Source organism: Malus sylvestris, chromosome 5 (assembly GCF_916048215.2).
Source record: "Malus sylvestris chromosome 5, drMalSylv7.2, whole genome shotgun sequence".
Taxonomy (NCBI): Eukaryota; Viridiplantae; Streptophyta; class Magnoliopsida; order Rosales; family Rosaceae; genus Malus; species Malus sylvestris.
The window spans coordinates 35,211,477-35,239,450 of NC_062264.1; the positions used below are offsets into that span (position 1 = coordinate 35,211,477).

At 42.7% G+C, this 27,974-nt stretch overlaps 1 long non-coding RNA gene and 1 pseudogene across 2 annotated transcripts; one reads left to right on the forward strand and one right to left on the reverse strand.

Annotated features, from left to right (window-relative positions):
- Positions 1-13,409: 13,409 nt before the first annotated feature.
- On the forward strand, positions 13,410-27,123 carry LOC126624557 (uncharacterized). Of its 2 annotated transcripts, none has more exons than XR_007624143.1 (3): positions 13,410-13,952; positions 26,255-26,296; positions 26,513-27,123. It is a non-coding gene; the product is annotated as an uncharacterized LOC126624557 (long non-coding RNA). The 2 variants fall into 2 exon arrangements; XR_007624144.1 differs by lacking the exon at positions 26,255-26,296 and adding an exon at positions 26,471-26,512 and having other exon boundaries at positions 26,730-27,123.
- The window catches only part of LOC126624542 (putative alpha-xylosidase 2), a 65,935-nt pseudogene continuing 58,503 nt past the window's right edge, over positions 20,543-27,974 (reverse strand).

The following is a 27,974-nucleotide window of genomic DNA, read 5'->3' on the forward strand; positions in this document are numbered from 1 at the left end:
TACATGTGTTAGATTTTCCATCCATTGATCCGTTAAATGCTGACGTGGCTGCCACCTGTGTGCCACGTGGCAAAAAAATAATTTTTTAATTTTTTTTTTTAAAAACCTGAATCTTCTCGTAAAAAAGAAGATATATTATATCTAATCTCAGCGGAGGACAAAGACATCGGGAGGAGGAAGGGATCGAATCTGGGCGGGAGGCACCAAAGCCATGACTATTGTGGAGCCAAAAATAATCATAAGGTGACATGTGGATTTTTGGGTAAAATGACAAAAATACCCTTGAGGTGTACCAAGTTTCTACGCGCGAGCAGTAGACAATCATCCTCAACCAAGTCAAAAATGCTCCAAAAAAGGTAACCAATTCCAAATTATCTCATCCATCCTCATTTTAGGTAATTACTTCATAACCTATAAATTGTTCCATATAAATAGAGATTAATTGGCTAATTAATGAATTAATTCCTAAATTCATTAATCAACCAATTAAATCACCAATCATACCCAAAAAATACCTCTTTTGGCTGGTTACCCACTCCCCCAAAGGAACCGACCATCTCCTTTTATTTCCTACCTTTTCTACCATATCTTTCCTTTTTATGATAATAATTAGCTAAGATAAATAGGGAATTATTAGCTAATTATTTCATAAAATCCCAATTACCACAAAATATCCCCAAATATGCACTAAATGGTCAGCCATCTATTGCTAGAAAACGAATTGGCCATACTTTGCTTATTCATCCCATTAATTAGCTAATTCATTTGGTAATAATCCTTTTGCCTATTTAATTAGTCAATTAATCACATAACTCCCAAAATCATATTAAATCAAGAACCCTATCCCTATAAATAGACTCCTATTTTCACCAAAAACGAAGGCCAACACTTTGGCAATAATCCCAAAATTCTCTAAACACTCTTTCTCTCTAAATTCTAACTTTGGCATCGGAGGGTCTTCGGCCAAAGCCCCCCCATTGATCGTGGGCGCGTGAGGCTCTTGGCCTTAACCTAAGGTGTTAATTGTTTTGTAGGTGAAAAATTGTCTAAGATCAAGGAGGAAGAAATTTGCATCCACAAATTGGTGCTTTCATTGAGAGTTGAAATCCATACTCGTAGAAGACTCTCGCACAAAAAGGTTTTTTCTTTATTTTTTAGTCCATTTGAATATTTTTTTATACGTTCTTATTATTAGAATTTTTTTACTTGCAAAGGTTCTTTGATAAAACGTATAAGCAAAATATAATGGCTAGAAATATAGAAAATTCCACAAGTGAAAATTCTAATAATCAAGAAATGGGATTTCGGAGATCCGTAAGGCTAAATGCGACAATAAATGGAGTGGCACCACCACCACGAGTTTCCACCATGGGAACCACCACGGTGGCGAGGTCCATGGTGCCTTCACCACGGCCCGAGTCGTGCCATCTAAGGCTCACGGCACCAAGGCCACGACCCAAGCCATGTCACTCCAAGCCCAACGCGTTGCCAAGCCAAGCCCAAGTCTCGCACCTATGTGTATCACACTCCGAGCAGCTTGCTCCCACCGAGCAGCCCACTCTCGCGGCCCAACCTGCTCTTGTGGCCCAGCCTGCTCCCGACGAGTAGCCCACTCCCGTGGTCCAGCATGCTCATGCCGAGCAGCCCACTCTCATAGCCCAGCCTGCTCTCATGGCCCAACCTGCTCTCGTGGCCCAGCCTGCTCTCGTGGTCCAGCCTACTCCCGTCGAGCAGCCCACTCTCGCAGCCTAGCCTGCTATCATGGCCCAGCCTGCTCCCACGGCCCAGTCTGCTCCCGTGGATTTCCAAGCAGCCCAAGTTGGCCCAAGACTATCTCAACTATCCGGACCTACCATCGAGCCGGGGGCATTCTCACCACATTTTTTTGCGGATTTGACATTTCCCAACTCAAATCTCTCGCCCGGAGTCTACCACCCTTCCACTGCCCAAGGAGGCGCATTCCTTCAAAGCTCTTCCAATCCAAATGGCGAACAACACTTGTCTCGACAAGTCATAGAGTTGACGAGTGCCCTTGCACAACAGACGACCTTGGTGAATCAACTTTTGCAACGCATCGGGATCCAACGTGCCCCAGACGAGGTATCCCGAAGTAGGACAAGGGCAGACTAACCTTTCCAGCAGCGTCCTGGCAAGCAGCCACTCGACCAGCCATGAGCCGAGCGTTCGGGCAGTGTACATTCTCGATTGGGCCCCCGAGATAGTGTATACTCCCGTCTTAGCGCGTGGAGGAGCGTGCACTCTCGACTAGGCCCACGGATGAGCATACATTCATGGTTGGGGTCACACTCCGATAGTCAACATGAGCAACCTTCCGGGCAAAGTGTTCATTCACGGCTAAGCCCGCAAGGAGCATCCTCCACCTCACATCGAAGTAGGCAGCACGACGGACGAAGAGAAGCAGTCACTCAATCCAGCTTAAGTTCAACCAGCAGTCTGTGAAGAACTCGCTCGCCTACTAGAAACGCACCACATGCACTGCATCCGTGGTATAGATGAGCCAAACACATGGAAGAGTAGCCTAGACCAGCAAGTCATGGCTGGGGGCAGCCGAGAGCTCCCCTACCTCAACAAAGGCAAATTCAGGAAGAAGTAGAGAGACTCTTGACCAAACGATTGCATGATTTCCAACGCAACGAGGTCACCGACGAGGCACTACAACGGAACATGACCAACATAAGTAGGTTACCCTTCACGGACGAGATCAAGCAGGCAAAGCCTCCACGCGAGTTTAACATGTGACATTTCACATCTTTCAAAGGGGATGAAGACCCGGATAGACACTTAAAGCGCTACTGAAACGCAATGATCCTTTATCGAAACAACAATGATCTCATGTGCAAGATATTCGCCACCACTCTACAAAGCGAGGCGCAAGATTGGTTTTACACCCTGCCACCACAATCCTTCCGAAATTTCTACGAACTTTTTTTTGTTTTCACCAAAGAATATTCATCTTATTGCTCGATAAAAAAGAAGTCTGGCCATTTGTTCGACGTCAAGAAGAATCTAAAGGAGTCGCTTCGTAACTATGTAAGGAGGTTCAAAGTAAAGAAGGCAAAAATAATCGGATGCAACGATTCAATAGCTAGAGCAGCCTTCCAAAAAGGACTTCCAGCTGACCACCCACAACAACAACAACAACAACAACAAAGCCTTTTCCCACTAAGTGGGGTCGGCTATATGAATCCTAGAACGCCATTGCGCTCGGTTTTGTGTCATGTCCTCCGTTCGATCCAAGTACTCTAAGTCTTTTCTTAGAGTCTCTTCTAAAGTTTTCCTAGGTCTTCCTCTACCCCTTCGGCCCTGAACCTCTGTCCCGTAGTCACATCTTCGAACCGGAGCGTCAGTCGGCCTTCTTTGCCCATGTCCAAATCACCGGAACCGATTTTCTCTCATCTTTCCTTCAATTTCGGCTACTCCTACTTTACCTCGGATATCCTCATGCCCAATCTTATCCTTTCTCGTGTGCCCACACATCCCACGAAGCATCCTCATCTCCGCTACACCCATTTTGTGTACGTGTTGATGCTTCACCGTCCAACATTCTGTGCCATACAACATCGTTGGCCTTATTGTCGTCCTATAAAATTTTCCCTTGAGCTTCAGTGGCCTACGACGGTCACATAACACGCCGGATGCACTCTTACACTTCATCCGTCCAGGTCGTATTCTATGGTTGAAATCTCCATCTAATTCTCCGTTCTCTTGCAAGATAGATCCTAGGCAGCAAAAACGGTCGCTTTTTGTGATCTTCGCTAGATTGCTCCGGTCATTAGTGTGGATAAGTATATAAATGAATAGAGATAGGAAAGCAAACACAAGATGTACGTGGTTCACCCAGATTGGCTACGTCCACGGAATAGAAGAGTTCTCATTAATTGTGAAGGGTTTACACAAGTACATAGGTTCAAGCTCTCCTTTAGTGAGTACAAGTGAATGATTTAGTACAAATGACATTAGGAAATATTGTGGGAGAATGATCTCGTAACCACGAAACTTCTAAGTACCGGAGTGTGGTATCGTCTTGACTTGCCTTATCTGTCTCATAGGTAGATGTGGCATCTTCTCTGGAAGTACTCTTCCTCCATCCAGGGGTGGTATCTGTAACTGGTGAAGATGCACAAGGTAATGTATCAATTTCACTTGAAGCTTACTTGTAGTTTCAGGCTTGGTCAAGCGCGATACAAACCATGTAGTAGGAGTCCCCCAAGTCGCCGGGCTAGGGGATCTGCTGAAAGAGGTGACAGACAAGGTAAGCAATCAGAGCTCCGGCTGATTGTTCACCTTCTCCCCATCTTGCAGCAGCATGAAGGATAAAGAGAAGAAAGATGAGAAGAGATGATATGGGATACTTTTGCTTTTGAAGAAGTAACTTTCCACAGGCTTATTCTTGAACTGAGCTGGAGGGTTTTCTGGTTTCCTCCAGAGCCGACTGAAGAATTTGAGGGTCAAAACAAGTCCATCAAATCTAGAGTACGTTCGACCCTGCTGATATGGGATACTTTTGCTTTTGACAGAGTAATGGATGTATCGGCACGTGTGCTGTTACGCTTGTCTCCACATGCTTCCTTGTATCCTTCGCACTTGCCCTATCTGTTCCTCAAGCAGATGCGGTATCTTCCCTGGAAACATAAGATGTTGAAGATGAGTACTCGAGAGCAATGCCAGGTAAGTAATCAGGTAAGGGGTTCCAGGCAGTCAGTTCCTGGCTGGAAGCTTGATTCCAAGTGCTGACTGATTGCTCTCTTTCTCCTTGTCTTGCAGGTAACAACAAGGCCAAAGGAAAAGACAGGGAAAAAGCATGATATGGGATACTCTTGCTTTTAACCCTGATGATATGAGATATTCTTGCTCTAGTATAGCTTGTTTGCAAAGGTATTATCGGGGGGAAAGAAAGCTGAATATTTCGAAAGGCTTCGTTGGGAGTGCCCTCTCAAATATGAGGAAGGGTTGAACATTTTTGCAGGTCTGCCTGTCCGTTGGGGATGGAGGTCGACATATATAGGAGTCTCCCTAACAACAAGTAGTAATGTTATTCCTTTACCCTGCTTGGTCATAGCACGGTAGTGGGAGCTGCCAGCTTCACATGTTTTAACTCTGTCAGAGCACTTTGAAAAAGTGGTCTGTGCTCTCGAGAAGTCTTCGACAGAATGCCTATAATTTCCGCAAAGTGATCGGATGATATTTATATATATTTTTACTTTGAATTCACTCGTCTTTTCTTAGTTAGTTCCTTATATTTTTGAGCTATTTACGTTATTTTTGTGTTTATAGGATTTGTTATGCAAAGAAAATAAAAATAGAACAAGTGAAATTTTATGTAATAAATTCGTCAAAACTGTCTGTGTAGATCAGCTTTTAAATTAAATTAAAAATTATATTTAATAATGATAAGTCGTGATGATGTTTGAAACATCATCATGATGGTTTTGTTTTGTAGAAAAAAAAAAAAGAAAGAAAACGGTGGAAAGAAAGAGTTGGACAAAGAAAGGAAAGAATCCAAGGCAAAAGAGGAGTAGATGCGGGGAGGACTGGAAAACAGAGAAAGCAAACGGGACAGCCAAGAGAAGTGGGGATGGCAAAATAAAAGAATAATAAAATAAAGAAAAAGGACTGTCAGATGGAAGGAGGGAAGAGGATTGGGAGCTGCCTCTGACAGCTAAGAGGTCAGCCGCTGGGTCCAGCTCTCGCCACTTGCGACGAGCCCCATGATTCTTTTCTTGGATCCAGAGGATGTGAAAAGTAAAGCTTGAGGAGAGAGCTGAGCAGGGGGGCAGCGTGAGACAAAGAGGAAAATAAAATAAGAGCTGCGGGGAGGAAAAAAGGGGAGAGTCCGGAGGAAAGCTGCCATTTGGCAGCTTGAGCAGGGGGAGAGCAGAAACCTGCTTTTGGGCTGGCGTGATTAAGGGGGTCGGGGGAGCGGAAGAAAGGGGCTGCCCTTTGGGCAGCTCGCAGGAACGTGCAGGGCGTGACAGGAAAGGTGAGGCAAGCAAGGGAGATAGGCAGAGAGAAGGGGAGAGGCGCAGGAAGAGTGGGAAGAGAAGAGACTGGCAGCGTGCAGGGGAAGAGAAGACGGGACAGCAGAAAAAGCACAAAGGCTTGCCAGCGCAGAAACGCAGGGAGAGGGAAGTCAGGGAGTGAAGAAAGCTGCAAGCTGTTCTCTCTCTCGGTTTAAACTTTTCAAACTTCTATTTTATTTCTGTTTAATAATGTGTAATTAATTTTATTTTGGCTAGAGGTTAATTCGAAACCATGAATATATTTGTAATATGAATTGATTACCTTCGGTTGTGATTTCATAAGTTGTGTTTTCAATTTACTTATCCGTTCGTATAAAAACTGATTTGTGTATGTTGGTTGAGAGTGCACGCTTAATTTACATGCATGAATTTGATGCTAGAATATAAGTGAATTTCACCTAATCGTTATGAACTTATTTTCACAAGTAGTAAAGGTTGCTAGTCACAATCACGTTAAGTAAATTCTTGGCAAGAGTATCATGCTTTTCATAGTTACGAATGTCTCGTCAATGCTTATAGTTTTCACAAAGTTTAATGATCTTTGATTGTATCGCTATTGTGCTTTTCACGTAGGGGACTTTTGAAGAATGTTTTGAATTGTTGTATGCGTTTTTCCGTCCAATTCAATAACTTAAGGAAAACTTGAAGATTAAAAAAGTGCTGTTCACGGTTAATCTGGAGTATTGAGATTCACAATTTATTGAAAGAACAACTGAAAATCAATTTAGGTTGCATATGTGTCATGTGTGGAGAAGAACCCTCTAGCTAGTCCGTCATTTATCTTTTCATTTTAATTTCATGTTTTTGTAAATTCTGTAATTTATTTAAGTTTAATTTACTTTTCATCAAAATCAAACCCTCCCATTATTAAATTATTTTATTTAGTTAGTTTTCATTGTTTTTAGTCTTTTAATTCAATTTCCGTCCATTTCAGTTCCTAGTGTTTAATTTAATTGTTTTCATTATTTTGAGTCATTTTAAGTGTGTTTCGAGTTATTAGAGTTTTTAGCCTAATTTTATGTCCTTGAGTCTTATTTAATATTTTTAAATTAATTTAGAATAGATTAGCAATCCCTCCTAATCCCCGGCCTAGAACGATACCCTACTTACATCTATACTACAATTGTCAAAAAGAGGGTTTAATTTGTGTGTCAAGTAATTCTCGCATCAAATTTTGGCGCCGTTGCCGGGGATTAGCAACTTTGCTAATCCTTTTATTTTTGTTTTTGTTTATGTTTATATTGGTGTTTGTGTATTTTACTTTTGATATTTGATTTATTTTTCTTTCTTTGATTTTAGGTTCAAATGGAGCCGAGGGAAATTTAAAGGAAAGATGCGTCCGGCTAAAGACGTTAAATCAAGCGCTTCTTGGGAGGCAACCCAAGCATTCAACGAAAGGGAGACTTTGGAATCGCTAACCCAATCAGCTTTGCATTCTTCCACCCTTATCTTTACTGCTTTCATTTTGTTTTGTTTAGTTAGTTGTGTTATTTGGTTGATTTCTGTCAGTTTGTATTATTTAGTTTAAGTATGGGGGAAGGTTAACCAAAGTCTCTTTACATTAATTTACATTTAAAAAAAAAAAAAAAAAAAAAAAAAAAAAAAATTAAAAAAATTAAAAAAAAAAAAAAAAAAAAAAATTAATTAAAAAAAAAAAAAAAAAAGTACAAATATTTTACAATAATGTAAACTAATAGTATTCATTGGTCGGGTGGTGCTTCAGTAGTAGGCGGGGCTTCAGCAGTCGGCGGGGCCACAGAAGGAGGAGGCGGCAGAGGTTGATCAGTTGGAGCTTCACTACGCGGTGCCGCCCCAGAAGACGAAGGCAGATGCGGTTGGAACAAACCCACAAACCTCCGATGATCAAGTAAAATTTGACCATCGGTGTCCTGCATCTGGTCAATCTTCCTCTTCATGCTGGTGGCATAGCTGTGTGCGAGCTTGTGCAATTCCTTATTCTCATGCTTGAGCCCTTTAATCTCTTGCTTGAGACTCTGTATTTCAGCCACCAAGGATTCAACGTGACGGGTTCGGGCATATAGGCGTTGGGCCATGTTGGACACGGAACCGGCACACTGCACGCTAAGAGCCAGAGACTCCTTAACCGCCAATTCATCAGATCGTCTAGCGAGCAGTCTGTTATCTCTTGGGGTGACAAGGTTCCGGGCCACCACCGCAGCGGTCATGTCATTTTTCATCACCGAATCCCCAACGGTAAGAGGACCGGTAGGGGATATGAAAGATGGGCGCCATATGTTGTCTGGTGAAGGCGGAGCTGCCTCTTCACCAAGGTTTAAGTCAAAGCGACGATCGGAAGGGCCAGACATTTTTCAGAGGTGGTGAAGAAAGAAGAGAGTTGGACTGATCAAGATTAAACAAGTGCAAGAAGGGAGTGTTTACAAGAGGGAGCTCAAGTGTGTTGTGGAACAAAATTAACGCCTCTATAAAAAGAAGAAATCAAAGAGGCGCTCCTCAGAGAAGCGTCCTCTCGCAAATCGAAGAGTCGGGGCTCCTTTCTCAAAAGCCGGATTCTTTTCTCAAAAGAGGAGTTTCCGTTCTCAAAAGCCGGATTCTTTTCTCAAAAGAGGCGTTCATTTCTTAAAAGTTGGGCTTGCTCAGAAACCACGAGCCGAACCCCGGATTTCGCAAGATCAATTCGTCCAGACGTGTTGTCACCCGTCACACGCAAACTCAGCTCTGCGAAAATCACGGGCAGTCTGTCGAAGTGCCGATTCCAACCATCTGTCTCTCTCAGCCTAGTCAGCACTTGTCACATGCAACTGGCAGCTTTGCGGAAATTACGGGCAGCTTTGTCAGAAAGCGCGTAATTTGTATTCTTCACCCATCCACCGGCTGCCGACACTAAGTGAGAGAACAGTTCCGGTTGTGAAGACAAGTCCTATAAGTTTCTACCTTCGCCTTCCACAGCAAAAGCACACTCTCTCAGCACACCCTCTCAACACCTCTTCATCTCCGAAAATGCATTCCCAAAGAATCCTCTCGAGTCACTCTGTGTTCCTCATTCCTTGGGATACTCCTGCAAACAACCCATCCAAAGCAAAAGTATTTCATATCATGAAGGTTGAAAGCAAGAGTATCTCATATCATGCTTTCTCCCTGTCCTTTCTCCAGCCAGCCCTTGCTCTCGAGTACTCATCATCTTATGCTTTCTCTTTGTTTCTCACTTATAAGGGAAGTGAAGATGATACCTCGAAGCATGTGGAGACAACGTGCTGATTCATCCTCAACTAAGGACAAGGAGAAAGAAAGCAAGAGGTGGGCACTTGGAAAGATTGAAGAAAGAAATAAGGACCAACACCTTTCCCTCGTGCCTGCCCGTTGTGCAGAAGAAACAAGCAGAGAAGAATGCAGCTTGCACAATCATCCCAGCGGAAGGAGTCCGAACTGAGGAACTAGAGAAGCTGCCACATCTGCTTGGAGAACAAATAAGGAACTGCAACATAACCAAAGAGCAAAGCTTCGCCGTACAATATCATAAAATCATCACTTGCAAGTGAAAAGCTAAGTGTCACCCTGTTCAAGAGGAAAGCTGTGGAAAGTCAACAAGCACGACCAATGATTACTTATTAGTTTTATTCATTATCTTTTATCGTAATTTTCAATTTTTCGTTTGCAATTTTTTTAATTAATTTTCTTGCGTACTTAACTGAATTTTTCCTTTTCTTTGCAGGAACTTTTGGTTATTTCCACCCTTGAAGTTGATTGCAGAATTTTAGCTTGGGGGTCATCGCTTGATTTTACTGCAAATTAGGGAAGTTTTCAGTCCAATTGCGTTATTTTGTTTCTTATTATTTATTTATTTTATTTTATTTTTTTATTTGCATTATAGTGTTTTCTGACATTGGGGACAATGTCAAGTTTAAGTGTGGGGGTAGAAATCTCTAGAATTTCATTTGTTTCTGTGTTGTTGCTTTTTATTTTTTTTTTAGTTTTGTTTTCTCTATAAAAAAAAATCGGAAAATTTAAAAAATCCAAAAATATTGTCTTGTTTCCCTTATTGTTTTGAATTAGATTTTTTGTTAGTTTCCCGACCCAATGATATAATTAGATCAAATTTGAATCATGATTATCAAGAACTTAGTTATCATGTGTTTTGTGAAATTCCTAATTCTCTTGTTAGTTTTGTACATGTTTGATCATCTTTGAAAAACCAAATGCACATAGCCTTGTTAATGTGAAACTAAAGTATGACTTAAAGCTTCATATGTGAATTTAGTGACCATATACATCCTATGTGAGTTTTTGAGCCTATTGAAAGTGTGTGCATTTTTCATACACTCCTATTCTTTCATGTGTGATGAACTTATGTGAGATACATCTCTAGAACTTGCGTAACGATCTTTCGAAATGTTTGTCATTGATTGCATGAACTTGGAAATGATGGAGGCATTAAGTTTACCACCATGGCCCAAATAACCATGTTTCCCAAAGAAAAATGATATCATTAGATTGCCAATTTGAGCCGTATTTGTTGAACCTTTTGTTTCTTATCACCAGATATGTCTACCCTTATACCTGAAACATTTTTCCTTACCATTTCCAAGCGAGCAATGCGAGATTGTCTTATGAGAAACGTTTGTGAAATACTGTGAAGATGTTTGGCAAAAGAATAAGTGTGGGGGTATTTCATGTTTGTGAATTAAAAAAAAAAAAAATAAAAAAAATAAAAAAAAGAAAAAAAAAAAAAGAAAAATTGTACACAAAGAAAATAAAAAGTTATTCAAGTTTCAGTTTAAGAGTATGGTTGGAGGTGCTAGAAGAATTGCTGGAGAGCTTGAGTTCTTATAAATCTAAAGAAAAGAATTGCTTGCAATGTAGCTTGGAACTTGTGTTTTCCTATTCTTTCATTTCAATAACCCTCTCCTTAAACCTCATTACGTCCAATAAAAGTCCTCTTGATTTAAGTTTTGCAATTATGATTGTGGAGATGAGATCTTTATGCAAGCTTATGGTAGAAATTTCACATTTGATTCTTTGAGCGAAACACATTAAAACTAAACACATGTGTGATTGAGTGCATATCCCGTGAGAAGGTCGCTAGTTTGCATATGATGATTTTAAAAATAAAAACTTGAAATTGCATTAGCATGGCTATCTCACACACTACACCTCAAGGATGATTCAAAGATTACTGCTAATATTTGAATAAGGAAGATGAATGTGGATTAGTTCCTTGATGCTAGCTATGGTTCTTGATGATTTGTTTTCTCGAATGAAATTCTATGAGGGTCACATAGGGGGAAGCTAATGTTTTTCTTGTTACTTCTTGTTCTAGTTTTCTTTGTTTTGCTCGAGGACTAGCAAAAGTTAAGTGTGGGGGTATTTGATCGGATGATATTTATATATATTTTTACTTTGAATTCACTCGTCTTTTCTTAGTTAGTTCCTTATATTTTTGAGCTATTTACGTTATTTTTGTGTTTATAGGATTTGTTATGCAAAGAAAATAAAAATAGAACAAGTGAAATTTTATGTAATAAATTCGTCAAAACTGTCTGTGTAGATCAGCTTTTAAATTAAATTAAAAATTATATTTAATAATGATAAGTCGTGATGATGTTTGAAACATCATCATGATGGTTTTGTTTTGTAGAAAAAAAAAAAGAAAGAAAACGGTGGAAAGAAAGAGTTGGACAAAGAAAGGAAAGAATCCAAGGCAAAAGAGGAGTAGATGCGGGGAGGACTGGAAAACAGAGAAAGCAAACGGGACAGCCAAGAGAAGTGGGGATGGCAAAATAAAAGAATAATAAAATAAAGAAAAAGGACTGTCAGATGGAAGGAGGGAAGAGGATTGGGAGCTGCCTTTGACAGCTAAGAGGTCAGCCGCTGGGTCCAGCTCTCGCCACTTGCGACGAGCCCCATGATTCTTTTCTTGGATCCAGAGGATGTGAAAAGTAAAGCTTGAGGAGAGAGCTGAGCAGGGGGGCAGCGTGAGACAAAGAGGAAAATAAAATAAGAGCTGCGGGGAGGAAAAAAGGGGAGAGTCCGGAGGAAAGCTGCCATTTGGCAGCTTGAGCAGGGGGAGAGCAGAAACCTGCTTTTGGGCTGGCGTGATTAAGGGGGTCGGGGGAGCGGAAGAAAGGGGCTGCCCTTTGGGCAGCTCGCAGGAACGTGCAGGGCGTGACAGGAAAGGTGAGGCAAGCAAGGGAGATAGGCAGAGAGAAGGGGAGAGGCGCAGGAAGAGTGGGAAGAGAAGAGACTGGCAGCGTGCAGGGGAAGAGAAGACGGGACAGCAGAAAAAGCACAAAGGCTTGCCAGCGCAGAAACGCAGGGAGAGGGAAGTCAGGGAGTGAAGAAAGCTGCAAGCTGTTCTCTCTCTCGGTTTAAACTTTTCAAACTTCTATTTTATTTCTGTTTAATAATGTGTAATTAATTTTATTTTGGCTAGAGGTTAATTCGAAACCATGAATATATTTGTAATATGAATTGATTACCTTCGGTTGTGATTTCATAAGTTGTGTTTTCAATTTACTTATCCGTTCGTATAAAAACTGATTTGTGTATGTTGGTTGAGAGTGCACGCTTAATTTACATGCATGAATTTGATGCTAGAATATAAGTGAATTTCACCTAATCGTTATGAACTTATTTTCACAAGTAGTAAAGGTTGCTAGTCACAATCACGTTAAGTAAATTCTTGGCAAGAGTATCATGCTTTTCATAGTTACGAATGTCTCGTCAATGCTTATAGTTTTCACAAAGTTTAATGATCTTTGATTGTATCGCTATTGTGCTTTTCACGTAGGGGACTTTTGAAGAATGTTTTGAATTGTTGTATGCGTTTTTCCGTCCAATTCAATAACTTAAGGAAAACTTGAAGATTAAAAAAGTGCTGTTCACGGTTAATCTGGAGTATTGAGATTCACAATTTATTGAAAGAACAACTGAAAATCAATTTAGGTTGCATATGTGTCATGTGTGGAGAAGAACCCTCTAGCTAGTCCGTCATTTATCTTTTCATTTTAATTTCATGTTTTTGTAAATTCTGTAATTTATTTAAGTTTAATTTACTTTTCATCAAAATCAAACCCTCCCATTATTAAATTATTTTATTTAGTTAGTTTTCATTGTTTTTAGTCTTTTAATTCAATTTCCGTCCATTTCAGTTCCTAGTGTTTAATTTAATTGTTTTCATTATTTTGAGTCATTTTAAGTGTGTTTCGAGTTATTAGAGTTTTTAGCCTAATTTTATGTCCTTGAGTCTTATTTAATATTTTTAAATTAATTTAGAATAGATTAGCAATCCCTCCTAATCCCCGGCCTAGAACGATACCCTACTTACATCTATACTACAATTGTCAAAAAGAGGGTTTAATTTGTGTGTCAAGTAATTCTCGCATCACAAAGCTGAGTGTGCGTGTGACAGGTGCTGACAAGGCTAGAAAAGTAGGTGCCTCTTCGATTTCTGAGATCGGCCCTCGTGGTCTCTGAGCAGCCCAGCTTTTGAGAAAGCGAGCGTCTCTTCGATTGATTCGGAGAACGATGCATCTTCGATTTTTAAGAAAGCAATCATGATGGGGGTCTGGCTCTCGAGATTCGGGGAGCAATGTCACTTCGATTTTTGAGAAAGTAATCATGTTGGGAGTCTGGCTCTCGAGATTCGGAGGGCGGTGCCTCTTCGATTTTGGAGCAAGCAATCTTGTTGGGAGTGTTTTCTCGAATGTGAGTAAAGGTTGGGCATGTTTGCTAGTCTACCTTGCCACGAAGCACAGAGGTTGACACACAGGGATTTTCCAATTATCCAGCAATGGTACTGTTCCTTTACCCTCTCTTCGATTTTTGAGAAAGTAGTCATGTTGGGAGTCTGGCTCTCGAGATTCGGAGGATGGTGCCTCTTCGATTTTGGAGCAAGCAATCTTATTGGTAGTGTTTTCTCGAGTGTGAGTAAAGGTTGGGCATGTTTACTAGTCTACCTTGCCACGAAGCACAGAGGTTGACACACAGGGACTTTCCAATTATCCAGCAGTGGTACTGTTCCTTTACCCTTGTGGGTAATAATATGGTAGCTAGACCTTCAAAATTTATGGGTCTAAACTTTGTTAGTGCTGTTTCTTTGCTATTCTTTTACCTTTCTTGGTCAGAGCGATGTAGTGGGAGCTGCAAGCTTTACGTGCTCAATTTTGGAAGAGAACTTTGGCAAAGTTATCTGTGGTACCCATGAGCTAGTGTTGCGTGTGGGAAGTGGGTGATTGAACAGTAAGATTCATGTGTTTTCTACTTCCTCAGAAGTCTTCGACAGAATGGCCATAATTTCCGCAAAGCTGAGTGTGCGTGTGACAGGTGCTAACAAGGCTGGAAAAGTAGGTGCCTCTTCGATTTCTGAGATCGGCCCTCGTGGTCTCTGAGGAGCCCAGCTTTTGAGAAAGCGAGCGCCTCTTCGATTTCTGAGATCGGCCTTCGTGGTCTTTGAGCAGCCTAACTTTTGAGAAAGCAAACGCCTCTTCGATTTCTGAGATCAACCCTCGTGGTCTCTAAGCAGCCCAGCTTTTGAGAAAGCAAACGCCTCTTCGATTTCTGAGCAGGCGCCTCTTCGATTTCTGAAGATCCGTCGAGTGCAGATTTTTATAAGGGCTGGCATTAAGTTCCAAAGCACACTTGAATCTCCACCAGTAGAAGCTCCATTCTTGCACTTCTAAGATCTTGATTTGTCCAACCTCTTCTCTCTTCAACACCTTTGAAAATGTCTGGCCCCTCCGACCGTCGTTTTGACTTGAACCTTGTTGAAGAGGCAGCCCCGCCTTCTCCAGACAACATATGGCGCCCATCCTTCGTCTCCCCTACTGGTCCTCTTACCGTTGGGGATTCCGTGATGAAGAATGATATGACTGCTGCGGTGGTGGCCAGGAACCTTCTCACTCCCAAAGATAACAGACTACTTTCCAAACGGTCTGATGAGTTAGCTGTTAAGGATTCGCTGGCTCTCAGTGTTCAGTGTGCAGGTTCTGTGTCTAATATGGCCCAACGCCTATTTGCTCGAACCCGCCAAGTTGAATCATTGGCGGCTGAGGTGATGAGTCTCAAACAGGAGATTAGAGGGCTCAAGCATGAGAATAAACAGTTGCACCGGCTCGCACATGACTATGCTACAAACATGAAGAGGAAGCTTGACCAGATGAAGGAAACTGATGGTCAGGTTTTACTTGATCATCAGAGATTTGTGGGTTTGTTCCAAAGGCATTTATTGCCTTCGTCTTCTGGGGCTGTACCGCGTAATGAAGCTCCAAATAATCAACCTCTGATGCCTCCTCCTTCTAGGGTTCTGTCCAGTACTGAGGTTCCGAATGATCCCCTTCCGGTGCCTTCTCTTTCTGGGGCTCTACCGACTGCTGAGACTTCTCCTAAGCAACCCTTGTGAAGGCTCCCTCTTGTTTGTTTATTTTGACTCATGTATATGTACACATTTGTAGCTTATCGGGGATATCAATAAATAAGTTTTCCTTCATTTCAACGTATTGTGTTAAATACACCAAAACCTTCTTCGCTAAGTTCTTTGAATTTTCTTTTGTTGAAGCTTGTATGTTGAAGCTTTCTGAGTGGAGCATGTAGGTTGGGGTAGTGTTCCTTTAATTTCCCGAGTGAGGAAAACTTCTCGATTGGAGACTTGGAAAATCCAAGTCACTGAGTGGGATCGGCTATATGAATCTTAGAACGCCATTGTGCTCGGTCCTGTGTCATGTCCTTCGTTAGATCCAAGTACTCTAAGTCTTTTCTTAGAGTCTCTTCCAAAGTTTTCCTAGGTCTTCCTCTACCCCTTCGGCCCTGAACCTCTGTCCCATAGTCGCATCTTCTAATCGGAGCGTCAGTAGGCCTTCGTTGCACATGTCCAAACCACCGTAACCGATTTTCTCTCATCTTGCCTTCAATTTCGGCTACTCCTACTTTACCCCGGATATCCTCATTCTTAATCTTATCCTTTCTCGTGTGCCCACACATCCAACGAAGCATCCTCATCTCCGCTACACCCATTTTGTGTATGTGTTGATGCTTCACCGCCCAACATTCTATGCCATACAGCATCGCTGGCCTTATTGCCGTCCTATAAAATTTTCCCTTGAGCTTCAGTGGCATACGGCGGTCACACAACACGCCGGATGCACTCTTCCACTTCATCCATCCAGCTTGTATTCTATGGTTGAGATCTCCATCTAATTCTCCGTTCTTTTGCAAGATAGATCCTAGGTAACGAAAACGGTCGCTCTTTGGTATTTCTTGATCTCCGATCCTCACCCCTAACTCGTTTTGGCCTCCATTTGCACTGAACTTGCACTCCATATATTCTGTCTTTGATCGGCTTAGGCGAAGACCTTTAGATTCCAACACTTCTCTCCAAAGGTTAAGCTTTGCATTTACCCCTTCCTGAGTTTCATCTATCAACACTATATCGTCTGCGAAAAGCATACACCAAGGAATATCATCTTGAATATGTCCTGTTAACTCATCCATTACCAACGCAAAAAGGTAATACTCTTTCGCTCTGGCAGAGAAGCATGCACTTTGGGACGAAGTTCGCCGATGCCCATTTAAGGAAAATCCAAGCAATCTTGAATATGAAGTTCCCCACTACTCTAAAGGAGATTCAAAGTCTGACTGGATGAGTAGTCGCATTTGAAGCATAAATAAGCTCTACCATCATACAAGAAGAGCTGGGGGCCCGACTACCTATATTCCACAGTTTAAAAGCTCTCCTCGATGTTATCAGTTGTATTCCACAGTTTAAAAGCTCTCATTGATGTTATCAGAAATTCAAAAGCTAACTTTAGCGATAGTTGTTGTAACCTAAAAGCTTAAGTTTTACCCTCAAACGCACGCAGTCATCATCATGATGCACTATTCCACCGAATCCTGACGAACGCAACAACTAGGCCCAAAAGACATGCCAAGGGTAGACGAACACTGGAAGGAACATTTAAAAGCAAGTTTTTTCCTCGTCGCCCCAGAAGATTCTACATAAAAGCAACATGTACCGACAGTTGAGCACTACCTCCTGCTACGCGTGACACGGCCCTAGCCAACCTTTGCTCCATTATTCAGCTCTAGAGTGGTCCAATACCGAAAATTGAGCATTTCCTGCTACATGTAACATGGCCCCAGCCCCACGGCTCCGTACCACGCATTCACACCTAGCCTTGACAACACAACAGAGTGGCCCAATTGCTCCCCGAAGGCAGCCGAGCACACTTTAGCAGCACCTGCTCCCTCAATGGAGATTTCTGGCATTTGCATGTCAATGACGTAATACCTAAAGAAAGTACGCAAGCAGCTTGAGGCATTTCAGACTTAAACTCTCACTCAAGTTCCCCGGGCAGACAATGCCCATGCAAACGTACTAGTCGGCCTAGGCTCCGCACTCGATCACCAACTCAAAACGCTCTATTCTGGTGGAATATCTTGACAAGCCAAGCATAGAGATGGAGCCAACAACCCAAGTGTCATAGCATTTTCATCCAAAGATCCCACACCGGATCACATATCCGCTGCCTAGCGCCTCCCGACAACTTGAAAGTTCTAAGATCAAATCCACGAAGGTGTATATGGAAACCACTTTGGAGGCCAATCCTTAGTATAGAAGGCTCTTAACGCAGGCTACTATTGGCCTACCATGCACCAAGATGCTAAGGAGTTAGTACAAAAGTGCCTTAAGAATATGGCATCTAGTAGCACATGTCCACACCGAGATATCCACAAGGCAATGGGTAGGCCGGAGTATCCAACAAGACGATCCTCGACTGCCTCAAGAAATCCCTGACCAATAAGAAAGGAAAATGGCTAAACGAACTCTTCGGTTGTCTATGGGCATATCGCACCACCAAAAGACGAACAACCGAATGGTAAGGAGATGACCACAAGTTTAGATCTGGCAGAGGAGAAGCGTGAGTAGACCATCACTTGAATAGTAACCTACCAGCAGCAACTCCTCCCCAGCTACAACAAAACCCGAAGACTCAAGAAGCTCGACGGGTACCACCTCACAAGCCGAGGATTATCCAGTTGTTATGCAGTTCCTACCTTACAGCTAAGTTCTTGTTCGTTTCACTCATTTTTTTAATGAGGAATTCATAAGTAATCACAACTTGGCTCGGCTACATGCTTACAACAACTGATCACTCCTGCACTTCAAAAGAAGACTGCGCCCTACTTAGGGACTCATCGCAGGAATTGCGCCCCCCGAGGGACCAACCATGCTCTCCAGTGTGAGAGGGTAAACTAATTGCTCTCCAGTGCAAAAGGGTAAACCAATTCCCCGACACCCATATAGGTCAGCTCTCCAAGACGGGAGGATAAACTTTACACTCCGAATATCCAGACGTGGATGAGCCTGGCTGCCCTAGTATAACTAGATGCACGATGGCTTGCGCCGGGATTCCTAGAAGTAGCTACAATGGTTTTTTTCAAGGCTTAGCTAACTGAAGGATTTTGGGTCTCTTGGCCTAATCCGTAGGGAACCGGACCCCAGAGACGGAGAGGACGCATTATGTAGTACGCCTTACAGACGGCTGCCCTGGAACCCTAAAGCTGCTACCGAGTACGCTAAGGTAGCCTACGGATTCTGGAAGACTGCCTACGGCTTGCCCTTCGAGCAATAAAACTGCGCTAGACTTATATAACCTCACATTCTTGTGAAAGGTTAAACAAGCTAGCGCACATATACGAAATTTTATCCACTGCCGACATGCTATGTAGTCGATAAGCTTCACCTCTGCCAAGCGCGGAACAACCTACACCAAGTCCTAAAGTGTTGTGATACTTGCTACGCAACCTACGGAATTGGAGAAAGCCAAGGTTAACAGCCTAGTGGTTACGCGGACTTGTCTGCTTCTGTAAGTAAGGTATCCGGTTGCCAACCCTATGGCTAATAACCTTGCAAAGTTCTACACCAACACCTACGGCTGCATAGACTACGCGGGCTTGTCTGCTTATAAAAAAATAGCATGCCTGCCACTGGTCTATCAAGTCTAAAGGTTAAGGCATGAACAAAAGAAGCGAAGATGAAGAAAAGCGAAGGAAAACATATTTATAAACAACTAGCAAAGGCCGAAGAAGTTCAAGCAAAACAAGAGCTACAAGGAAAAACAAAGAAAATCATAAAGGCTACCTAGAATACTAAACTACAGCAACTTGGACATCCCATGACTACTCGGTCGCCACACCTTCAGCAGCCGTAACGCTCTTAGCAGCGGCATCATCCGGCGCTTCACCCCCGGCTGCCCCAGCCTCGGCACTAACTTCTCCAACTACTTCACCAATGGAAGCCTCAAAAGTAAAAGCAAGCAAGTCTTCCAGAGAAATAGAGAAGGTCTTGAAACCTCAAGCCCATCATTCTCACCCTTCAGCTGCTCATTTCTTCTCAAGCAGACTAACACGGACGCGCTGCAGCTCATCCACTCCCTTCTTAGCATAAGCAGCAATCAACTTTTCATCATTTGCATAAGCAGCGAAACGAAGCTTAGAAACTGCAAACTCAAGATCTTGAATCTAAGGTATTGTAACATTTAATCTCATTTTCTATACTTTCATGCTTAACTTGGATCACGTCAAGTTTAGTCTTCAAGTCAACGATCTCTTGGCAAGCGGTCTCAAGCTACAAAGAAGTGGGGGCAGAAATATTAGACCCTTTCAAAGCAACGAGCTCAGAATCTTCCATAGTATTTGCCATTTCCTTAGCAGCCTTGCTATATCTGCATCATAGCAAGCAGAGCAGTCCTTCTATATTGGGTCGTATGCTTCGCAAACGAGTTTGGGCAAACAACCTTTCTGACGCCATCAACAAACTTAGCACAAGCGTTCATGTTTTCAAGAGATCTGGTTTCAAAAGCACATAAATCTCAGCAGCCTCCCTTGAAGCAGGCTTAGTGGATTTCTCACAGCTGCCTACGCGAGCAGTCTCCTCATTCCCAGCAGGCGAATCAGTCTCAGCAGCATAAGGAATTGGCCTTGGTGCCACATTAGCAGCAGAGTCCTCCTTATCGCTTTTCATAATAGCAAGCCTCTCCGAAGGTGAACTAAACTTAGCTCCCAACAGACGTCTTGGTATAAAATTCGGCACTAGGGGCATGACAGGACCTTTATGCCGAACAATCATATCAGCAATCATACTAGCCATTCTTGACATGGCAGGCGCCACATGCTCAGATCTAGCAGCCTCATTTTTCATCCCCTTGGAAAAAGTCAAGTCAATCACAAGCCTGGAGGCAGTTGATGAACCCGCGCGAGCAGCGAAAGAAGTCTTTCATTTTTTTTTTCTCAACCGGCATCTCTTGAGCAGGCAAGGAAGATCCATTTTCCCACCTTCATTTATAGCAGGATCCACAACAGTGATTGGACAAGCCAATGCATCTGCCTTGATCTTATTCACCTCCTCTTTTAGGAGCAGCCCACGTTTCTCCTGACGAAAAAGAGTTAAAGTAGCCAACGCTATTCGTGGTACCTAGCAGGGGAGTTCAACCCAACATTCTAGCAGCTCATGAGGTTCGCAACCTCTTCATTTCTCTCAATCACCGGCCTAGCTTGCGTCATGTTCAAAAACCTAAAAGGACATGAGCCATGTGACTCGCCTAGCACTGCGCCCCATCGCCACAATCCGCGACCCTAGCCACACAAGCTGCCCTTGGTTCTAGCCAAGTCAAGCAGCTTAAAGCAGTGGTCCCTGCCACAATACCTCCTCGGCCTATGTCGAGCCGACTCCTGGCCCATGCCAGCCGACATGCTGCACCACCCCGACGGCTGCCCCGTGGTAGCACCATCCAAGAAGAAGACATGGAAAATTAATTTTTTCTTACCTCAGTGCGGCACGAAAAAGACAAAGAAATCAACGAAAGATGGTCTTTTGCACGGGCAAGATGTAGAAGATTGCTAGAGGAGGGGGAACAAATATCCTCTAAGTTATCTCTCTCTTGTAGGGTAGAATAAATCGCTCTCCAAAGTTGATTTAATAACCCACTTAAGGTGGACTTAAATAGGCTTTGAGAGAAATTTATTTCCCTTTCCTAGAAGGATCTAATTTCCTATTAAAGAGAGAATCTACATCAAAATAGGAAGCAGTCTTAAGTTTCCTAAAGCAAGAAGATCTCTACACCTGCTGCCCTTTTCTACAAGCAGCCCAACAGGTGTGGGGGCATTTGTGGAGCCAAAAATAATCACAAGGTAACACGTGGATTTTTAGGTAAAAGGACAAAAATACCCTTAAGGTGTACCAAATTTCTACGCACGAGCAGTAGACAATCATCCTCAACCAATTCAAAAATGCTCCAAAAAAGGTAACCAATTCCAAATTATCTCATCCATCCTCATTTTAGGTAATTACTTCATAACCTATAAATTGTTCCATATAAATAGAGATTAATTGGCTAATTAATGAAATTCATTAATCAACCAATTAAATCACCAATCACACCCAAAAAATGCCTCTTTTGGCCAGTTACCCACTCCCCCAAAGGAACCGGCCATCTCCTTTTATTTCCTACCTTTTCTACCATATCTTTCCTTTTTATGATAATAATTAGCTAAGATAAATAGGGAATTGTTAGCTAATTATTTCATAAAATCCCAATTACCACAAAATATCCCCAAATATGCACTAAATGGCCAGCCATCTATTGCTAGAAAACGAATTGGCCATACTTTGCTTATTCATCCCATTAATTAGCTAATTCATTTGGTAATAATCCTTTTGCCAAATTAATTAGTCAATTAATCACATAACTCCCAAAATCATATTAAATCAAGAACCCTATCCCTATAAATAGGCTCCTATTTTCACCAAAAACTAAGGCCAACACTTTGGCAAAAATCCCAAAATTATCTACACACTCTTTCTCTCTAAATTCTAACTTTGGCATCGGAGGTTCTTCGGCCAAAGCCCCCCCATTGATCGTGAGCACGTGAGGCTCTTGGTCTTAACCTAAGGTGTTAATTGTTTCGTAGGTGCAAAATTATCCAAGATCAAAGAGGAAGAAATTTGCATCCACAACCATGGCAACCCACAAAATGGCCGCCGGGGGGGGGGGGGAGGGAGGTGGGGGAAGAGAATCTGTGAAGGGAAGAGAGAAAAAAAAAGACCTCGGGAAAGCCAAAATTTGTGAAGAAAAAGAAAAATAGTTCCATTTTCCATTAAGAGCTTTTTGGGTTTTCATTTTTCTTTTTCTCATTAACATTATCTCTAAAATCGAATTGGGATATTGGGGGAGGAAGTTGAGATTTTTGGGTTTTCTTTTTTCTTTTCCTCGTTAGCATTACTTAAAGTTAGCTGCATCCTTTGTTTTTCTTGTTTTCATACGTTTTGCTTCATGAATACTGTGAATGGAATGATACATTTGTAGGAAAAGGAGAGGAGAAAAGAACTCGTGAAGGAGGAGAAAACGGAATGGCAGGGGTATGAAGGCTAGGGGAGGATGGGAAGGAAAGATGAGCTAGAAGGGAGGAGAGAAGGGCTTCCGCCGGCACCAAGCCGTAGCAAGGGACCGGCGGCTAAGGAGGTTGCAGATCTAGGGTTTTGGGCAAGATAGAGGGCATCGGCTGGAGAGAAAAGGGCTTTTCCCTACGATCTACATACGAAAAAGAGCATAATGTCAAGGGGAAAGGTTTTGTACCTTAGACTAGTTGTGGGATGGCCGAAGTCCCCCGGGATCTGGCTCGAAACTCACAGGGTTCGCCGGAGCTAGTTCTCGATTTATGGGCTTCACCTAACTCCACAGAGACGAGGGAGAGTGAGAGAGAGAGAGAGTCCACGGTGGTGGTGGTGTAGGTGTGAGGATGGGTGCGTGCGTGGGTGTACTGTCGGGGAGAGAGTCTGAGAAAGAGATAGAGAGTGAAAGAGTGAGAGAGAAAAGTGACCTGAGAGAGTGAGAGATCCGAGAGAGACTCGGGAAAGGATTTCTGGGTTTGGGTTTTTCGGGGTTTTTTTTTAATAAGGTTAATATTATAATATTTTTAATGTATAAAAAATTATTTTTTTTATCACGTGGCAGCCACATCAGCACAAATGTGGCAGCCACGTCAGCATTTAATAGACCAATGAATGGAAAATGTAACGGAGGTATTATTTTGAAATAAAATAGTAGGTGAGGTATGAAAGTGAAATGTTTTAAGGATGTTGTATGAGGTTGTTATAGACCTCAAACCTGAAGAGTTACTATGTAATTTACCCATTATTTTATGTCATGCTCGCTTTATATAAATAGATAAATAGATCTAAGAATTGCGTGACAACTTAACTTTTTTTTTCTCTTTTAGTTAATTTGTACAAATTTTTCTGACATTTGGTACTATAGTGGAAGTGGAATGCTGAAATAAAAAGAAAAAGGCAAAGAAATGCGATGCAAGTTCATTGAATGCGATGCACGCGTAAATACCAACTTGAAAAACGACATTATTACTTTGATTTCCATACAGAAAAACAATTTTTTTATTTTTATTATAAAGCTTCTATTATGATTAAGTACTAGTGATATGGCATTTATCAAGACTTAATAAGTCCTGATTAGTGCTGCTGAAACACGTTTAATAAGCCTTATTAAGTTCTTTCTCTGTGAGAAACCCACCAACGATTTTGATGCCAAAACATTACATGGTCTTATCTATTTTAATGCCTATTCGCTAATCCAGTCGAATTAGTGGTCTTGAAACTTGAAATAGCAACAACAACAACAACAACAACAAAGCCTTTTCCCACTAATTGGGGTCGGCTATATGAATCCTAGAACGCCATTGCGCTCGGTTTTGTGTCATGTCTTCCGTTAGATCCAAGTACTCAAGTCTTTTCTTAGGGTCTCTTTCAAAGTTTTCCTAGGTCTTCCTCTACCCCTTCGGCCCTAAACCTCTGTCCCGTAGTCACATTTTCGAACCGGAGCGTCAGTAGGCCTTCTTTGCACATGTCCAAACCACCGGAACCGATTTTCTCTCATATTTCCTTCAATTTTGGCTACTCCTACTTTACCTCGGATATCCTCATTCCCAATCTTATCCTTTATCGTGTGCCCATACATCCCACGAAGCATCCTCATCTCCGCTACACCCATTTTGTGTACGTGTTAATGCTTCACTGCCCAACATTCTGTGCCATACAACATCGCTGGCCTTATTGCCATCGTATAAAATTTTCCCTTGAGCTTCAGTGGCCTACGACGGTCACACAACACGCCGGATGCACTCTTACACTTCATCCATCCAGCTTGTATTCTATGGTTGAGATCTCCATCTAATTCTCCGTTCTCTTGCAAGATAGATCCTAGGTAGCGAAAACGGTCACTTTTTGTGATCTTCGCTAGATTGCTCCGGTCATTAGTGTGGATAAGTATATAAATGGATAGAGATAGGAAAGCAAACACAAGATGTACGTGGTTCACCCAGATTGGCTACGTCCACGGAATAGAAGAGTTCTCATTAATTGTGAAGGGTTTACACAAGTACATAGGTTCAAGCTCTCCTTTAGTGAGTACAAGTGAATGATTTAGTACAAATGACATTAGGAAATATTGTGGGAGAATGATCTCGTAACCACGAAACTTCTAAGTACCGGAGTGTGGTATCGTCTTGACTTGCCTTATCTGTCTCATAGGTAGATGTGGCATCTTCTCTGGAAGGACTCTTCCTCCATCCAGGGGTGGTATCTGTAACTGGTGGAGATGCACAAGGTAATGTATCAATTTCACTTGAAGCTTACTTGTAGTTTCAGGCTTGGTCAAGCGCGATACAAACCATGTAGTAGGAGTCCCCCAAGTCGCCGGGCTAGGGGATCTGCTGAAAGAGGTGACAGACAAGGTAAGCAATCAGAGCTCCGGCTGATTGTTCACATTCTCCCTATCTTGCAGGCAGCATGAAGGATAAAGAGAAGAAAAATGAGAATAGATGATATGGGATACTTTTGCTTTTGAAGAAGTAACTTTCCACAGGCTTATTCTTGAACCGGGCTGGAGGGTTTTCTGGTTTCCTCCAGAGTATAAGGCCGACTGAAGAATTTGAGGGTCAAAACAAGTCCATCAAATCTAGAGTACGTTCGACCCTGCTGATATGGGATACTTTTTCTTTTGACAGAGTAGTGGATGTATCGGCACGTGTGCTGTTACGCTTGTCTCCACATGCTTCCTTGTATCCTTCTCACTTGCCCTATCTGTTCCTCAGGCAGATGCGGTATCTTCCCTGGAAGCATAAGATGTTGAAGATGAGTACTCGAGAGCAATGTCAGGTAAGTAATCATGTAAGGGGTTCCAGGCAGTCAGTTCATGGCTGGAAGCTTGATTCCAAGTGCTGATTGATTGCTCTCTTTCTCCTTGTCTTGCAGGTAAGAACAAGGCCAAAGGAAAAGACAGGGAAAAAGCATGATATGGGATACTCTTGCTTTTAACCCTGATGATATGAGATATTCTTGCTCTAGTATAGCTTGTTTACAGAGGTATTATCGGGGGGAAAGAAAGTTGAATATTTTGAAAGGCTTCGTTAGGAGTGCCATCTCAGATAAGAGAAAGGGTTGAGCATTTTTGCAGGTCTGCCTGTCCATTAGGGATGGAGGTCGACATATATAGGAGTCCCCCTAACATCAAGTAATAATGCTATTCCTTTACCCTGCTTGGTCATAACATAGTAGTGGGAGCTGCCAGCTTCACATGTTTTAACTCTGTTAGAGCACTTTGAAAAAGTGGTATGTGGTATCTGGAAAGCTGATGTTGCGTGTGAAGATTACAGACAAGCTTTATCCAAGGAGATCCAGCTCTTGAAGTTGGGAAAGTGGTGCCTCTTCGGTTTTCGAACAAGCAATCCTGTCGGGGATCTGGCTCTCGAGATTCGGAGAACGATGCCTCTTCGATTTTTGAGAAAACAATCCTGCTGGGGGTCTGGCTCTCGAGATTCGGAGAGCGGTGTCTCTTCGATTTTTGAGAAAGTAATCATGTTGGGAGTCTGGCTCTCGAGATTCGGAGGGCGGTGCCTCTTCGATTTTGGAGCAAGCAATCTTGTTGGGAGTGTTTTCTCGAATGTGAGTAAAGGTTGGGCATGTTTGCTAGTCTACCTTGCCACAAAGCACAGAGGTTGACACAGGGACTTTCCAATTATCCAGCAGTGGTACTGTTCCTTTACCTTCTCTTCGATTTTTGAGAAAGTAATCATGTTGGGAGTCTGGCTCTCGAGATTCGGAGGGTGGTGCCTCTTCGATTTTGGAGCAAGCAATCTTGTTGGGAGTGTTTTCTCGAATGTGAGTAAAGGTTGGGCATGTTTGCTAGTCTACCTTGCCACGAAGCACAGAGGTTGACACAGGGACTTTCCAATTATCCAGCAGTGGTACTGTTCCTTTACCTTCTCTTCGATTTTTGAGAAAGTAATCATGTTGGGAGTCTGGCTCTCGAGATTCGGAGGGCGGTGCCTCTTCGATTTTGGAGCAAGCAATCTTGTTGGGAGTGTTTTCTCGAATGTGAGTAAAGGTTGGGCATGTTTGCTAGTCTACCTTGCCACGAAGCACAAAGGTTGACACACAGGGACTTTCCAATTATCCAGCAGTGGTACTGTTCCTTTACCCTTTCTTCGATTTTTGAGAAAGTAATCATGTTGGGAGTCTGGCTCTCGAGATTCGGAGGGCGGTGCCTCTTCGATTTTGGAGCAAGCAATCCTGTTGGGAGTGTTTTCTCGAATGTGAGTAAAGGTTGGCATGTTTGCTAGTCTACCTTGCCACGAAGCACAGAGGTTGACACACCGGGACTTTCCAATTATCCAGCAGTGGTACTGTTCCTTTACCCTTGTGGGTAATAATATGGTAGCTAGACCTTCAAAATTTATGTGTCTAAACTTTGTTAGTGTTGTTTCTTTGCAATTCTTTTACCCTTCTTGGTCAGAGCGATGTAGCGGGAGTTGCAAGCTTCACGTGTCTCAACTTTGTCAGAGAACTTTGGCAAAGTTATCTGTGGTACCCATGAGTTACTGTTGCGTATGGGAAGTGGGTGATTGAACAGTACGATTCATGTGCTTTCTACTTCGCCAGAAATCTTCGACAGAATGCCCATAATTTCCGCAAAGCTGAGTGTGCGTGTGACAGGTGCTGACAAGGCTGGAAAAGTAGGTGCCTCTTCGATTTCTGAGATCAGCCTTCGTGGTCTCTTAGCAGCCCAGCTTTTGAGAAAGCAAGCCTCTTCGATTTCTGAGATCGGCCTTCGTGGTCTTTGAACAGCCCAGCTTTTGAGAAAGCAAACGCCTCTTCGATTTCTAAGATCAACCCTCGTGGTCTCTGAGCAGCCCAGCTTTTGAGAAAGCAAACGCCTCTTCGATTTCTGAGCAGGCGCCTCTTCGATTTCTGAAGCTTCGTCGAGTGCAGATTTTTATAGGGGCTGACATTAAGTTCCAAAGCACACTTGAATATCCACCAGTAGAAGCTCCATTCTTGCACTTCTAAGATCTTGATTTGTCCGACCTCTTCTCTCTTCAACACTTTTGAAAATGTCTGGCCCCTCTGACCGTCGTTTTGACTTGAACCTTGTTGAAGAGGCAGCCCCGCCTTCTCCAGACAACATATGGCGCCCATCCTTCGTCTCCCCTACTGGTCCTCTTACCGTTGGGGATTCCGTGATGAAGAATGATATGACCGCTGCGGTGGTCAGGAACCTTCTCACTCCCAAAGATAACAGACTACTTTCCAAACGGTCTGATGAGTTGGCTGTTAAGGATTCTCTGGCTCTCAGTGTTCAGCGTGCAGGTTCTGTGTCTAACATGGCCCAACGCCTATTTGCTCGAACCTGCCAAGTTGAATCATTGGCGGCTGAAGTGATGAGTCTCAAACAGGAGATTAGAGGGCTCAAGCATGAGAATAAATAGTTGCACCGGCTCGCACATGACTATGCTACAAACATGAAGAGGAAGCTTGACCAGATGAAGGAATCTGATGGTCAGGTTTTACTTGATCATCAGAGATTTGTGGGTTTGTTCCAAAGGCATTTA